At 43.2% G+C, this 12,888-nt stretch overlaps 1 long non-coding RNA gene and 1 pseudogene across 1 annotated transcript; both read right to left on the bottom strand.

The window, feature by feature from the left end:
* Positions 1-453: 453 nt before the first annotated feature.
* LOC136377637 (uncharacterized) lies at positions 454-2,631 on the bottom strand. The gene is made up of 2 exons (XR_010746338.1): positions 1,669-2,631; positions 454-1,595 (listed from the first exon to the last, which is right to left on the bottom strand). It is a non-coding gene; the product is annotated as an uncharacterized lncRNA (long non-coding RNA).
* An 804-nt stretch (positions 2,632-3,435) lies between these two features.
* LOC136377051 (tubulin alpha-1C chain pseudogene) lies at positions 3,436-5,095 on the bottom strand (annotated as a pseudogene).
* Positions 5,096-12,888: the final 7,793 nt, after the last annotated feature.

Here is a 12,888-nt window from a genome sequence, read left to right as displayed (position 1 = left end):
AGACAGCTTTTAATTACCCAAGGGCCTCCTTCCTCCTTTGTTCATTTTACTGTGTATTGTTTTCAGTAGAGAATAGTAATAGAGCAGAGAAGAAAAGGGGTGAATTTTTGGCTTTGGTCTGTCACACCATTACAGTGGAATATTGGAATATTTTCTAGGAAAGAAATCAGTTGTGCCCATGATATTTTACCTCATAAATAATTAGTGCTACCTATTGTACTCAGATGTACAGCTTATGAAACTGTGTAGATGAACATAGCTCTGCTCAAAGTTTCAATAAAAATACTGTGCCTAAGTTGCCTGTCAATCAGTTGCCTACACGTTTAAATGATGAGTGCCACGTCTTCTTTCCTCACCCTGATAATCTAGTGCTAGCTTTATTAAAATGCCGTGGGTATAAACCCTGGGAACTCAAGCACAGACCTTCCAGTGTTGATGTTTTTGAGCAAAAGGCTAAATTCAGATGACTCACACCGATACACTGTGCTTTGCATAGAAAGTGGTGGGTGGCTTTCAGGGAAGACTATAATTTACTCCTAATAGAGCAATATTTAGTATGAAGACACTTCATATTTTCAGAATTCTGCCAAGTAAAACAACTGCCAATAAAATAATCAGTATTAAAGAACTGCCATGCAAGCTTCTGGCTGTAAAATATTTCTGGGAACTGGATTGATTCAGCAGACACTTAAATGTCTGATCCAGGTGCTTTGCCAGATGAAAGAGAATGCCTGTCCTTTAGGGGTTCACAGTCTAGGGGTGGCACTACATAATTCATTAATATACCATTATTAGTTTAGCCTTGATAGACTATTTTGGTATTCCCACTGGTGGAAATTTCAGACTAGCCTTTGGGCATTTAAAGAGCAAAGTGTGCTATACCTTTTTTTTTTAGTAAATTAGTGTTTTCCAAGATTATAGTCTTGAAGAGCAAAGTATGCTATGCTCTTTTTATATATATAAGAAATTATTTTACAAGATTGCAGTCTTGTCAGTGTAACTTTTCAAGCATGCAAAGTAATGGGATGTTACTCTTGATTTCTCCCCTGGATAAAGGCACTTTCACTGCCTGTCACTAATTAGCAGAAACTGATTTGTTGCCATTAAGTAAACTTGATTTCTTTGTGCTCTATAAAGGTTTTTTGTATTTTTTTTCTTGATACTGTTTTTTCATTGACTTAATAATGACAAATTTAATGTATGTAATTGTCTATGCATTTTAAGTTAAACTGCCTAAAATGTGATTTGAGACATATACATTTGTTTGTGTTATGAACTGTAAGCAATCTGTTTGAGATGTTAGGTTTTATCACCTGCTGCTGTATTTGTAAACAAAGACAAATGTTGCTTTAAGAAGTAATTATAATTAAGAATAGTGTATGGATGTGATACTTGATATTTTTAAAGATAAACTTGTTTGCTTTTGTGTATTATATCTGAAAACTTTTTTAATGTGTTTTTATGCTTTCACAGTTTTTCCGTGTATTTTATCCTTCAGGCTCAATTCTGAGCTTCCTGAACAAGTCCAAAGCTTAATTAACTGAAAATTTGTTAACATAAAGACAAAGGGCCTGAAATGCCTTTCTGTATGTGACCTGCATTCACTATGGCATTTATGTAAGCTATCTAGGAGCACCCCTTCTTCCACAATGCCTTTCTGTATGTGACCTGCATTCACTATGGCATTGATGTAAGCTATCTAGGAGCACCCCTTCTTCCACAAACACTCTTTCAGCAACATGGTATCCAGTGTGAGGATTTCCTCCTCTTCTTCAAGGCCAAACTATTCTTCGTAACCAGGTTATCTGTAAATACAGTTGGGGGACCTTCCCTATATATATATGCCCCTGCTGCCACTACTCCCACTTTCCTTTATGAAACACAGTTTTGCTGTTGCCATAAAACCACTGTGCTGTTAGGATCATTATTAAACTTGTTATAGTTTGCCATTTCCTTTCCCCAGAAAGGGGGGAGGTACTAGCCTTCAACCCAGTGTGAAAGGGGCTGTGACTGAATGAATAATTTGTAGTACATTCTACAGTACTTTCAAAAGATTTCCTTTTGCCTTATAGTTGGACTGTAAGGCAACTCTAAATTTTTTAATTGCACTTGATATGTCTTATATCCCTTAAAGCAGTGGTCCCCAACCCCCGGGCCGTGGGCCATTTGGTACTGGTCTGCAGAGAAAGAATAAATAACACATTATTTCAGTTTTATTTATATTTAAGTCTGAACGATGTCTTATTTTTAAAAAATGACCAGATTCCCTATTACATCCGTCTAAGACTCACTCTTGACGCTTGTTTCGGTCACGTGATCCATTTATCTGTCCCACCCTAAAGGCCGATCCATGAAAATATTTTCTGACATTAACCCTGGCCGGTTGGCTCAGTGGTAGAGCGTCAGCCTGGCGTGCAGGAGTCCCAGGTTCGATTCCCGGCCAGGGCACACAGGAGAAGCGCCCATCTGCTCCACCCCTCCCCCTCTCCTTCCTCTGTCTCTTCCCCTCCCACAGCCAAGGCTCCATTGGAGCAAAGTTGGCCTGGGCGCTGGGGATGGCTCCTTGGCCTCTGCCTCAGGCACTAGAATGGCTCTGGTTGCAACAGAGCTACGCCCCAGAGGGGCAGAGCATTGCCCCCTGGTGGGCATGCGGGGTAGATCCCAGTCAGGCGCATGTGGGAGTCTAACTGCCTCCCCGTTTCCAACTTCAGGAAAAAAAAAATTTTTTTTCTGACATTAAACCGATCCATGGCCCAAAAAAGGTTGGGGACCACTGACTTAAAAGACCCACCTAAAATGGAGTCGTGAAATATAAGACCATTCTAGAGCAGGGCAGTTTTCTTCCCCCATTGTGAAATGACATTGCTTTAATAAACGTTCCTCCCTGGGTACATAACCCAATCATATCCTTTTTTTTTTTACCACCACACTAAAACTTAGCACCAACCCTTTTGCAACAGATCTCTAAAGCAATCAAGAACCCTATCTATGCCTGACCTGTGGTGGCACAGTGGATAAAGCGTCGACCTGGAAATGCTGAGGTCGCCGGTTCGAAACCCTGGGCTTGCCTGGTCAAGGCACATATGGGAGTTGATGCTTCCAGCTCCTCCCCCCTTCTCTCTCTCTGTCTCTCCTCTGTCTCTCTCCTCTCTAAAAAAAAAAAAAAAATGAATAAAAAAAAAATGTCTCTTTAAAAAAAAAGAACCCTACCTATTACCTCAACTTTATTTATTTTTTGCACTTAAAGTAAAAAGGTCACTATTGACAAGTTTGGGATAAAATAAACTCGGAACAGCACAAATAAAGACATTCCCAAGAGACCAGAGTGTAACATTGCAGCCGACAGATTAATACTCTTCACCCTCACCCTATCCCTCAGCACTACCTGCTCCAACTTTCTCAAAGGCAGCCATGTCTCACGGACCTCATTCTTTCTTACCTTCCTTCACCCACATACCAGTAAACAAAGGTACACTTGGTATATGTCAGGTCAAACTTGTGATTCAGTAGAGCTCAGACGGCAGCAGCAGTGGTTTTGCATGCACACAGTTCGCTGTAGGATGGCCAAGTCTCCACCAGGTACCACAGTGGAAGGCTGGTAATGCCAACTTTGAAGCCAGTGGGGCACCTGTCCACAAACAATACTGCACTTGGGCTTGATGGTGGCAATGGCAGCACTGACATCTTGGTGAACCACATCACCACAGTACAACAGGCAGCAGCCGTGTATTTACTGTAGCAAGGATCGCATTTCACCACCTGGTTGGCTGGCTCAAAGCGCACATTGGCTTTCTCAGCAGCGATAGGGCAACAGGTTGGTCTAGAATTTGGTCAGATCAATTCAGAGCTCCATCAAACCTGAGGATACAATCTGGCAAATGAGGCTGTTAAGGTTAGTGTAGGTTGGGCGCTCAATACTGAGGTTTCTACAGCAGATGTCCTAGATTGTTTGGTTGTCAACCATGGAGACGATCAGTGCTCTGGGGTGGTGTGGTTGGTGTGAATGGAGTTGCAGGACTCAATTACAGCTGTAGAGATGGGGTGGGGAGCTGGGTAAATAGAGAACTCCAACTTGGACTTCTTTCTGTAATTGACAAAGAGTCGTTCTGTCAGCAGGGAGGTGAACAGAACCAGTTCTTCCACCAAAGCTGTGGAAAACCAAGAATCTCTGAAGACCTCACTGGTTGGCCAGTTTCCAAATTCAGTCCAAGATGAGGTCAATGATCTCCTTGCCAGTGGTGTGTCCTCGGACAATTACTGGCAGCATCTTTCTTGCCTGTGATGAGCTGCTCAGGGTGGGAGAGCTGGCAGTAGGTACCAGTGGCTCATCAATGACGAATCCAGGTATACAAACACTGTCCTAGACACAGGCCAGCGCCTGCCTCACTGAAGGTGTTGAAGGAGTCATTCCCCCACCAATAGTCTTGTGACTTGGCACCTGGCCATTAGGTCGGGTGTTGTGTACTAGGTAGTAGAGCTCCCAGCAGGCATTGCCAATCTGGACATCAGCCTGGGCAGCATGGATGGAGATGCGCTTACGTATAACTGCAACTTGTAGGGCTCCACGGGGCTAGAGAAGGTGAGGGGACAGCGACAAGGACCTCCAACTGACCAGACTACCAAGTAATCTGGGGTAGAAGTCTTAGCTTCATTATTTTAAATAAGACAACGCAATAGAATTTCAATACCAGGAGAGAATTTGGGCCATCCCACAGTTTGTTCCTATAGCATTTGAACATTTAGTCTTATTGTTTGGGCAGGTTTTTGTGTTGGTGCATTAACCTATTCTCATACTATGTTTTGTGGTGCTCTGCGGCTCCAGCCGAGGAAGAGACCAAGCAGGTAGAGATTATTTTGTCACTGTTCCCTGCTTTCACTAGATCAATTCCATTCCTTATATATTTTATGTAATTTACCCACTAGGCTGCCATAACAAAATAACAGTCTGGGTGGTTTAAATAAGAACAATTTAATTTCTCACAGTTCTGGAGACTGGGAAGTCCCAGATAGGCACTGGCGGATTTGATACCCCAGTGAGGGCACTTTCTGGCTTGCAGAGGAAATTTAACGTTTTGTTACTTTTGGCTGTGGTCATGTCTTAAGTTAGATATTTTTGTTGAGTTTATTTTTTGTTTTTTTTTTGTATTTTTTTGAAGTGAGAAATGGGGGAGAGGCAGACAGACTCCCACATGTGCCCGACTGGGATCCACCTGGCATGCCCACCAGGGGGTGATGCTCGGCCCTTTTGGGGCGTTGCTCCACTGCAATCAGAGCCATTCTAGTGCCTGAGGTAGAGGCCATGGAGCCATCCTCAGCGCCCGGGCCAACTTTGCTCCAATGGAGCCTTGGCTGTGGGAGGGGAAGAGAGAGACAGAGAGGAAGGAGAGGGGGAGGGGTGGAGAAGCAGATGGGAACTTCTGTGTGTCCTGGCTGGGAATCGAACCCGGGACTCCTGCACGCCAGGCTGACGCTCTACCACTGAGCCAACCAGCCAGGGCCTTAAGTTAGATATTTTTAAATGATCATTTAGACTACACATTCCTTAAAGCTTAGATTAAAAAGATATTCTCTTTACCCTAAAAGAAAAAAAAAAGAAAACCTTTAAAGAAGCGAAGTAAATTCCCATGGTCATACTACATAAATGAGGGCACCAACTCTTTTTTTTTTTAAATATACTTTTTTTTGTTTTTTTTAGATTTTATTTATTCATTTTTATTAGAGAGGGGAGAGAGAGAGAGAGAGGGATAGATAGAGAGAGAGAACAGGGGGAGAAGCAGGAAGCATCAACTCCCATATGTGCCTTGACCAGGCAAGCCCAGGGTTTTGAACCGGCGACCTCAGCATTCCAGGTCGACGTTTTATCCATTGTGCCACCACAGGTCAGGCGGCACCAACTCTTTAATCAGAAGTATTTAAGGTTTTTCCACTAGGTTATATTTTGCTCAAGCCAATACCATTTTTAAGCAGTTCCTTGAATACCAGTCTAGACTTTTGCCTTTTTCCTTCCACAAGACATCCTGATTTGTTCTTGTCCTCTTAAGAGACCACTGAGTAGTTTCCAAAGCTTTGGAAAACTTTCTGAAGATAACTAGTTAAATTCTTAAAGAGGCTGAATTAAGGCCCTGGCCGGTTTGCTCAGTGGTAAAGCATTGGCCTGGTCTGTGGATGTCCCAGATTCAATTCCCAGTCAGGGCACACAGGAGAAGCGCCCATCTGCTTCTCCACCCCTCCCCCTCTCATTCCTCCCTCTCTCTCCCTCTCTCTCTCTCTCTCTCTCTCTCTCTCCTCTCCCTTCCCTCCTGCAGCCATAGCTCAATTGGAGCTAGTTGGCCCTGGGTGCTGAGGATGGCTCCATGGCCTCTGCCTCAGGAGCTAAGAAGAGCTTGGTTGCTGAGCAACAGAGCAGTGCCCCCTGGTGGCCTTGCTGGGTGGATCTGGTTGGGGTACATGCGGGAGTCTGTCTCTGCCTCCCTTCCTCTCACTGAATTAAAAATAAAAGAGGCTGAGTTAAGCTGAGCTTCATGTATTGTTTTTAATTCTTACACAGCTTCATCTCCTGGCAGCTAATGAGAGTTCTTAGGTATACCTTACACTCTTCATTTAGTTTTTTTTTGATTGATTGATTGATTGATTTTAGAGAGAGAGGAAGGGAGGGATAGAAAGAGGGAAGCATTCATTTGTTGTTTCACTTGGTTGTGTATTTATTGGTCATTGCCTATATGTGTCCTGACCCAGGATCAAACTCATAAATTTGGTGTTTCAGGATGACGCTCTAACCAACTGAACTAACTGGCCAGGATCTTCATTCAATTCTTAATGCTCCTGCCTTTGTGGTACAATCTAGGAGGAGACAGAAATAAATCTTGCTGACACTAAACAGAGAGAGACTCAGTTAACCCTCCCAACAAACCTCTAAGACAAGGACGGTTCTTATTCTCATTTTGTGGATTGCCAGGGTCCAGCCCCGGGGGGGGGGGGGATCCAGGGGTCCCACAGGAGGAGACGGTGTCAGCGAAAATGGAGTGAGAGAGCCGAATTCTTTTCTTTCTCTTTATTCTCTGGTTAGCATTTACTGCCAGGCATCTCTCCCAAATGCTAGTATAGCTCCCTTTTTATACACGCACACCGAGTTACAATCACATGGTGTTAATTATTGCTTTTGTTTCACTATGTTTGCATGTTTCCGGATAACAGTTAATTTACATCTATGAGTCACAAATCAGGTAGCAAATCATTCAAAATAACTTGAATAACAACATCAGTAAAAACTTTTAAAGTATTAGTCTGTTGTGAGTTAAGGGGCAGAGAGAGATTTAGCAGACGACTAACAATGGACCACCGCTTGCTCAGGTAAATGGCCTTGAGTTTATGCAGTGTCCTACTTTTTCTCACAAGATTCTGAAAGGCTTGCCTCTAAAGAAATTAACATAACATTAAGAATAGCTTTCACCCAAAGATATGCAGAGTGCACTTGCAAGATAGCCCAGCAGCAACACAAGACTTTAACTGTTATTACTTCCTACATTTTTCTCATTATTACAGAATTTTGGAAAGTATGTAAATCTCATGAGAACATCTCATTGAGAAAGCCTAGCAATTGCCTTTAGTCAAAAGACAATTCTCTTAGTAAAACATTCTTTTCTTGCTGACTACGCTCTCATCCTAGGCCACACAATGGGCCATTCTACTATACCTTACCTAAGATACTATTGTCTAGTCAAATATTACTTATTTATTATATTTAAACATTAGTTAAGTTCTGACTCTATTCTTCTCAGAATATACCACTATTTGCAGATCAAATAAGCAAGAAGAAAGGAATGTTTCTCTACTTATCACATGAAAAGGCTAGGGAGGAAAAATGTTAAGTGAAGGCCTAAGGGTGCTCTGTGCACAGCCACTGCCTCCTACCCATTCACAAGTCACAATCTATTCTTTTTAACATGATTAAGAAAGAATTCTCCTACAGACTTAACCCTTTACGAGGGATATCATAGCCAGCCTCTTATGTCTATGAGCCCAGTTCAAGGGGCTTACAGGCTTTTCTGTGGAACTCACACCCTCTGTCTCATTTCCAAAGAAATCACTACGAATCTACAGGGAAAGCACGGTACTATTATCCCTGTGCCATAATTAATAGCACACACCCAGAAAAAGGGGGGATATAAGGCCAGATTAATTCAAAAAGTCAAAGGGGGAAGTATCGTTGTGCCTTTCCTTTGCAGTGACTTTGTCACCCCGCAGCCATTGGTCTTCACTGCTGTGACTTTGTCACCCCGCAGCCATTGGTCTTCTCTGCTGTGACTTTGTCAATCAGCAGTTTTTGGGTTTTTTTGGGGTTTTTTTTTTTTTTCATTTTTCTGAAGCTGGAAACAGGGAGAGACAGTCAGACAGACTCCCGCATGCGCCCGACCGGGATCCACCCGGCACGCCCACCAGGGGCGACGCTCTGCCCACCAGGGGGCGATGCTCTGCCCATCCTGGGGGTCGCCATGTTGTGACCAGAGCCACTCTAGCGCCTGAGGCAGAGGCCACAGAGCCATCCCCAGCGCCCGGGCCATCTTTGCTCCAATGGAGCCTTGGCTGCGGGAGGGGAAGAGAGAGACAGAGAGGAAAGCGCGGCGGAGGGGTGGAGAAGCAAATGGGCGCTTCTCCTGTGTGCCCTGGCCAGGAATCGAACCCGGGTCCTCCACACGCTAGGCCGACACTCTACCGCTGAGCCAACCGGCCAGGGCCAATCAGCAGTTTTTGATCTTCTTCTGCTGTGACCTTGTCAGCCAGCAGTTGTGGGTCTTCTCCTGCTGTGACCTTGTCAGCCAGCAGTTGTGGATCGGCTTCCGACAGTGGATGATGAAACTAAGGTTAGGAAGTTATAGAGATCACACAGGTCATATGTTGTGGAACAGAATCTTAGGTGTGACAGGTATTGGAGCTTTTGCTCTAAACTACACTACAGAATGCTGCTTTCCTAAGAACATGTTCTCTGTATTACATGTGCCTGCCATGGTTGCTTTAGTGCTGTAGTTCTGCTTCTAAAATTGTATACCTGGAAGGCAAATTCATTTAACATTTATCAAACGTTTTATAGCAGACATTTTCAAACATTTTTCTCTGAATGAATATCATTGACCTGCGCAGTGAATAAAGTGTTGACCTGGAATGCTGAGGTCGCGAGTTCAAAACCCTGGGCTTTCCTGGTCAAGGCAGGTATGGGAGTTGATGCTTCCTGCTCCTCCCCCCTTCTCTCTCTCTCTCTCTCTCTCCTCTCCTCTCCTCTCTCTCTAAAAATGAATAAATAAAATATAAAAAATCTCAACTCTTACAAATATCATTGGATATTCACTTTTAAAAGGTAGTGTTTGTATTTGAAGTGCATATCCTTATAGTTTAGTGAATCAGCACCGTTCCTTTTAGAGAGAGGCAGGGAGAGAGAGACAGAGAGAAAGGAACATCAAGCTGTTCCTGTATGTGCCCTGACCAGGGATTGAACCGGCAACCTCTGTGCTTCAGGATAATGCTCCAACCAACCGAGCTATTGGCCAGGACTTAATTTTTGATTGACTGATTGATTGATTGATTTTTAGAGAGACAGAGAGAGGAAGGGGGTTGGGGAAGGAAGCATTCATTTGTTGTTCCACTCAGCTATGCATTCATTGCTTGCTTCCTGTGTGTGCCCTGACTGGGGATCAAACCTGCAACCTTGTCGATTTGGGACAACACTCTAACCTACTGAGCTAACCAGCCAGGGCCAACTCAGCACAGTTCTTAAACTAAGAACTTAGTGATATTTTCATAAACAAAAGCAAATAAAATTCAAAGGGGTAGCAGTTGAGAGTAGGTTTAAGATATGGATGTGAGAATTGTAAAAGCTACCAAATGATCAGATCACTAGTTCCAGTCCTACCAATTATTGAAGACACTTTGGGTCCAGCTGCCCTGCAGTGGGAACAGCATAGACAAGGCTGTCAGAGGGGCTGAGGCAGAAGAGGTCTCTTTTAGCTGTGGATGAGCAGCCAAAATGTACAGGAACTGGACAGAGGGTGGGGGAGCACAAGGGAGGTTCTGCCAAGTGTGGCTTGACAGTTCCTTTTTTAAACTTGCCAATACAGGACACGCTAAGTTAAAACATCTCAACTGTTGCTTAGTTACCGCAACACAAAAAATCCTAAGTACTATACTTAATGAATACCTGGATCCCTTGAATACCCAAAGAAATCTTTAAAAAAAATTTTTTTAAAGAACAAACTACATGACTAATGATCAGGACTCATACTTGGGTTTTTTATAGAAGTGGTATGAGAAGGATTACTAGGAAGAACCTTTTTTTTTTTTTTTTTCTGAGAGAGAGAAAGAGGCAGACAGGAAGGGAGAGAGATGAGAAGCATCAACTCATAATTATAGCACTTTAGTTGTTCATTGATTGCTTCTCACAAGTGCCTTGACCGCTCCAGCTGAGCCAGTGACCTCTTGCTCAAGCCAGCTACCTTGGACTCAAGCTAGCAACCATCATATCAATGATCCCATGTTCAAGCTGGTGACCTTGGGGTTTCAAACTTGGGACCTCAGCATCCCAGGTCGATGCTCCATCCATTGCACCACAACTAGTCAGATGTAGATGGGTTTTTTCCAAAGAGAGAGAGAGACAGACAGACAGACAGACAGACAGGTACAGACAGGACGGGAGAGAGATAAGAAGCATCAACTCATAGTTGTGGCACCTTGGTTGTTCATTGATTGCTTTCTCATACGTGCCTTGACGGGTTTGGGGGGGGCGCTACAGCTGAGCCAGTGACCCCTTGCTTAAGCCAGCGACCTTGGGGCTCTGTCTATGATCCCATGCTCAAGCCGGATGAACCTGCACTCAAGCTGATGACCTCAGGGTTTTGAACCTGGTTCCTCTGCTTCCCAGGCTAGATACAGGTTGATGCTGTAGCCACTGCACCACTGCCTGGTCAGGGCGATGGTAGATTCCTTAATCTGAAAGGTAGTAACCAGTCTCCATCTCTGGTGAAACCGTAGTAAGAACCCCATCAAATTCTATAAAGCAGCCCTTCATGGCTCAGTGAGCAACACCATTGCTGGAGTTTAGGGGGCAGAGTTTTTAGCTTTGAGTTTAGCTCTGCAGTGTGATTTGGTGCAATTGACTAGCTTCCTGTGCTCATTTACCATATCTGTAAGGCAGATAATATTGCTCAAAGTACCAGTGCAGGAAAATGAAACATTCTTCCTTCCCTCTAGACAAAAGGGTCTATTTGGTGTATTAGCATAACTAATAAAATATACATCTAATAATAGTATCTATATGAATGTGCCTTTTTTCCCCCCAGATTGTCAAGTTTAAGGGCTAAAAGTTACACAATGTCATAATATATTAATATTTATTGAATGTCAAGCTTGCACTGTAAGTGGTCATATATTCCATTTTGCCTGGACAATTCTGATTTATGTTGTCCAGGTATAATTATCAATAGCACACTCCATGCATTCTCAAAAATGTCCTGGTTTTAAGGCTTCATTATATGGTTATTATAATGATAACAACAACCACAAAAGAATACAAATGAAGATTTTCTGTGTTTATTTTCCGAAATAAGAAACTCATCCTAAAAATCATGTTTTAGCATAGAAGTTAACCTTTGATTCACATATATTATTTAGGATGCTATCATACTTCATCTTTTTAAAGGGGAAGAAAAATTACTGCAGCCACATTATCTTTAGCAAATCCCCCAAACAAGAAGAGAGCACATTCCAGTCGGAGGACGGGAAGCTAGGCCTTTTTAAATTTATTTTATTTTATTTTTTATTTATTTATTCATTTTAGAGAGGAGAGGGAGAGAAAGAGAGAGAGAGGAGAGGGGGAGGAGCTGGAAGCACCAACTCCCATATGTGCCTTGACCAGGCAAGCCCAGGGTTTCGAACCAGCGACCTCAGCATTTCCAGGTCGACGCTTTATCCACTGCGCCACCACAGGCCAGGCTAGGCCTTTTTTAGAATAGAGAAGCTAGATAGAGAAAGAGTGATGGAAATAAGGATTCCTACTTTTCTGGGCTTCTCTCCAACAGTTTCTGTCTCATGGCTCATGTCTTTTTCTCCCCAATTCTGAAAACAATTCCCTTAAAAGTTTCAAGCTTTTTCCTATCTTAATCCTCTCATAAACGGAGTAGCACTGAAATTATGTCTAGTTTTTTTGGGGGGGAGGCAGTGGTTAACTGCTGCATACATTCATTACCAAATCTATGGTTGAATTGCATTTTGTTTCCTCCAGACCTGGGTTGACACGAGTTTCTAAATCACAGTAAGGGCGGTGGGGAGGAGACAGTGAAATGATTTCACAGGGTTCATTAGTGACAGGAAGTAAGCGATGAAAACTTGTTGAACCACTTCAGAAATATCTATGGGCTGAAGTAATAGTTCTCTGTTTTTTGGTGTTTGGGGCACATTTTTTCCATATACTAGAACCTACAGCTCTCTTCTAGGGATTAATGCTTAATGGGTTAGCACACCGGTACTCATCAGGCTGTTTGAGTAGAACACCTACTACCAGGACCAAGTTCTTTCGCGTAGGTACACCACAAATTTCTTTCATGTTGCAGGAAACACTGTTTCTTTGCTGCTGGCTTTCTGGGCAACTCCCTCTTCCTGCCTGCAGTTTGAATCCCAATTTTCACCATCTGTAGCGGCCTCTCAGCTTAGCATTCTGACAGCCATGGCCATGAAAGTACATGTCCCCAACTGTGGAAAAATTAACTTTGCACGTTGACCACAATTTTGTGGCACATCTGTTCTCAGAACACTAGTATACTGCAGTGATCATGAAGTTACAACTGGAAACAGCTTGCTGAAAAACATCATTCTGAATAGAAAGCAAACCTCAAAATACCCCAA

Source organism: Saccopteryx leptura, chromosome 6 (assembly GCF_036850995.1).
Source record: "Saccopteryx leptura isolate mSacLep1 chromosome 6, mSacLep1_pri_phased_curated, whole genome shotgun sequence".
Classification (NCBI taxonomy): Eukaryota; Metazoa; Chordata; class Mammalia; order Chiroptera; family Emballonuridae; genus Saccopteryx; species Saccopteryx leptura.
The sequence above is the reverse complement of the archived record's forward strand: the minus strand, read 5'-3'. Positions and strand labels throughout refer to the sequence as shown.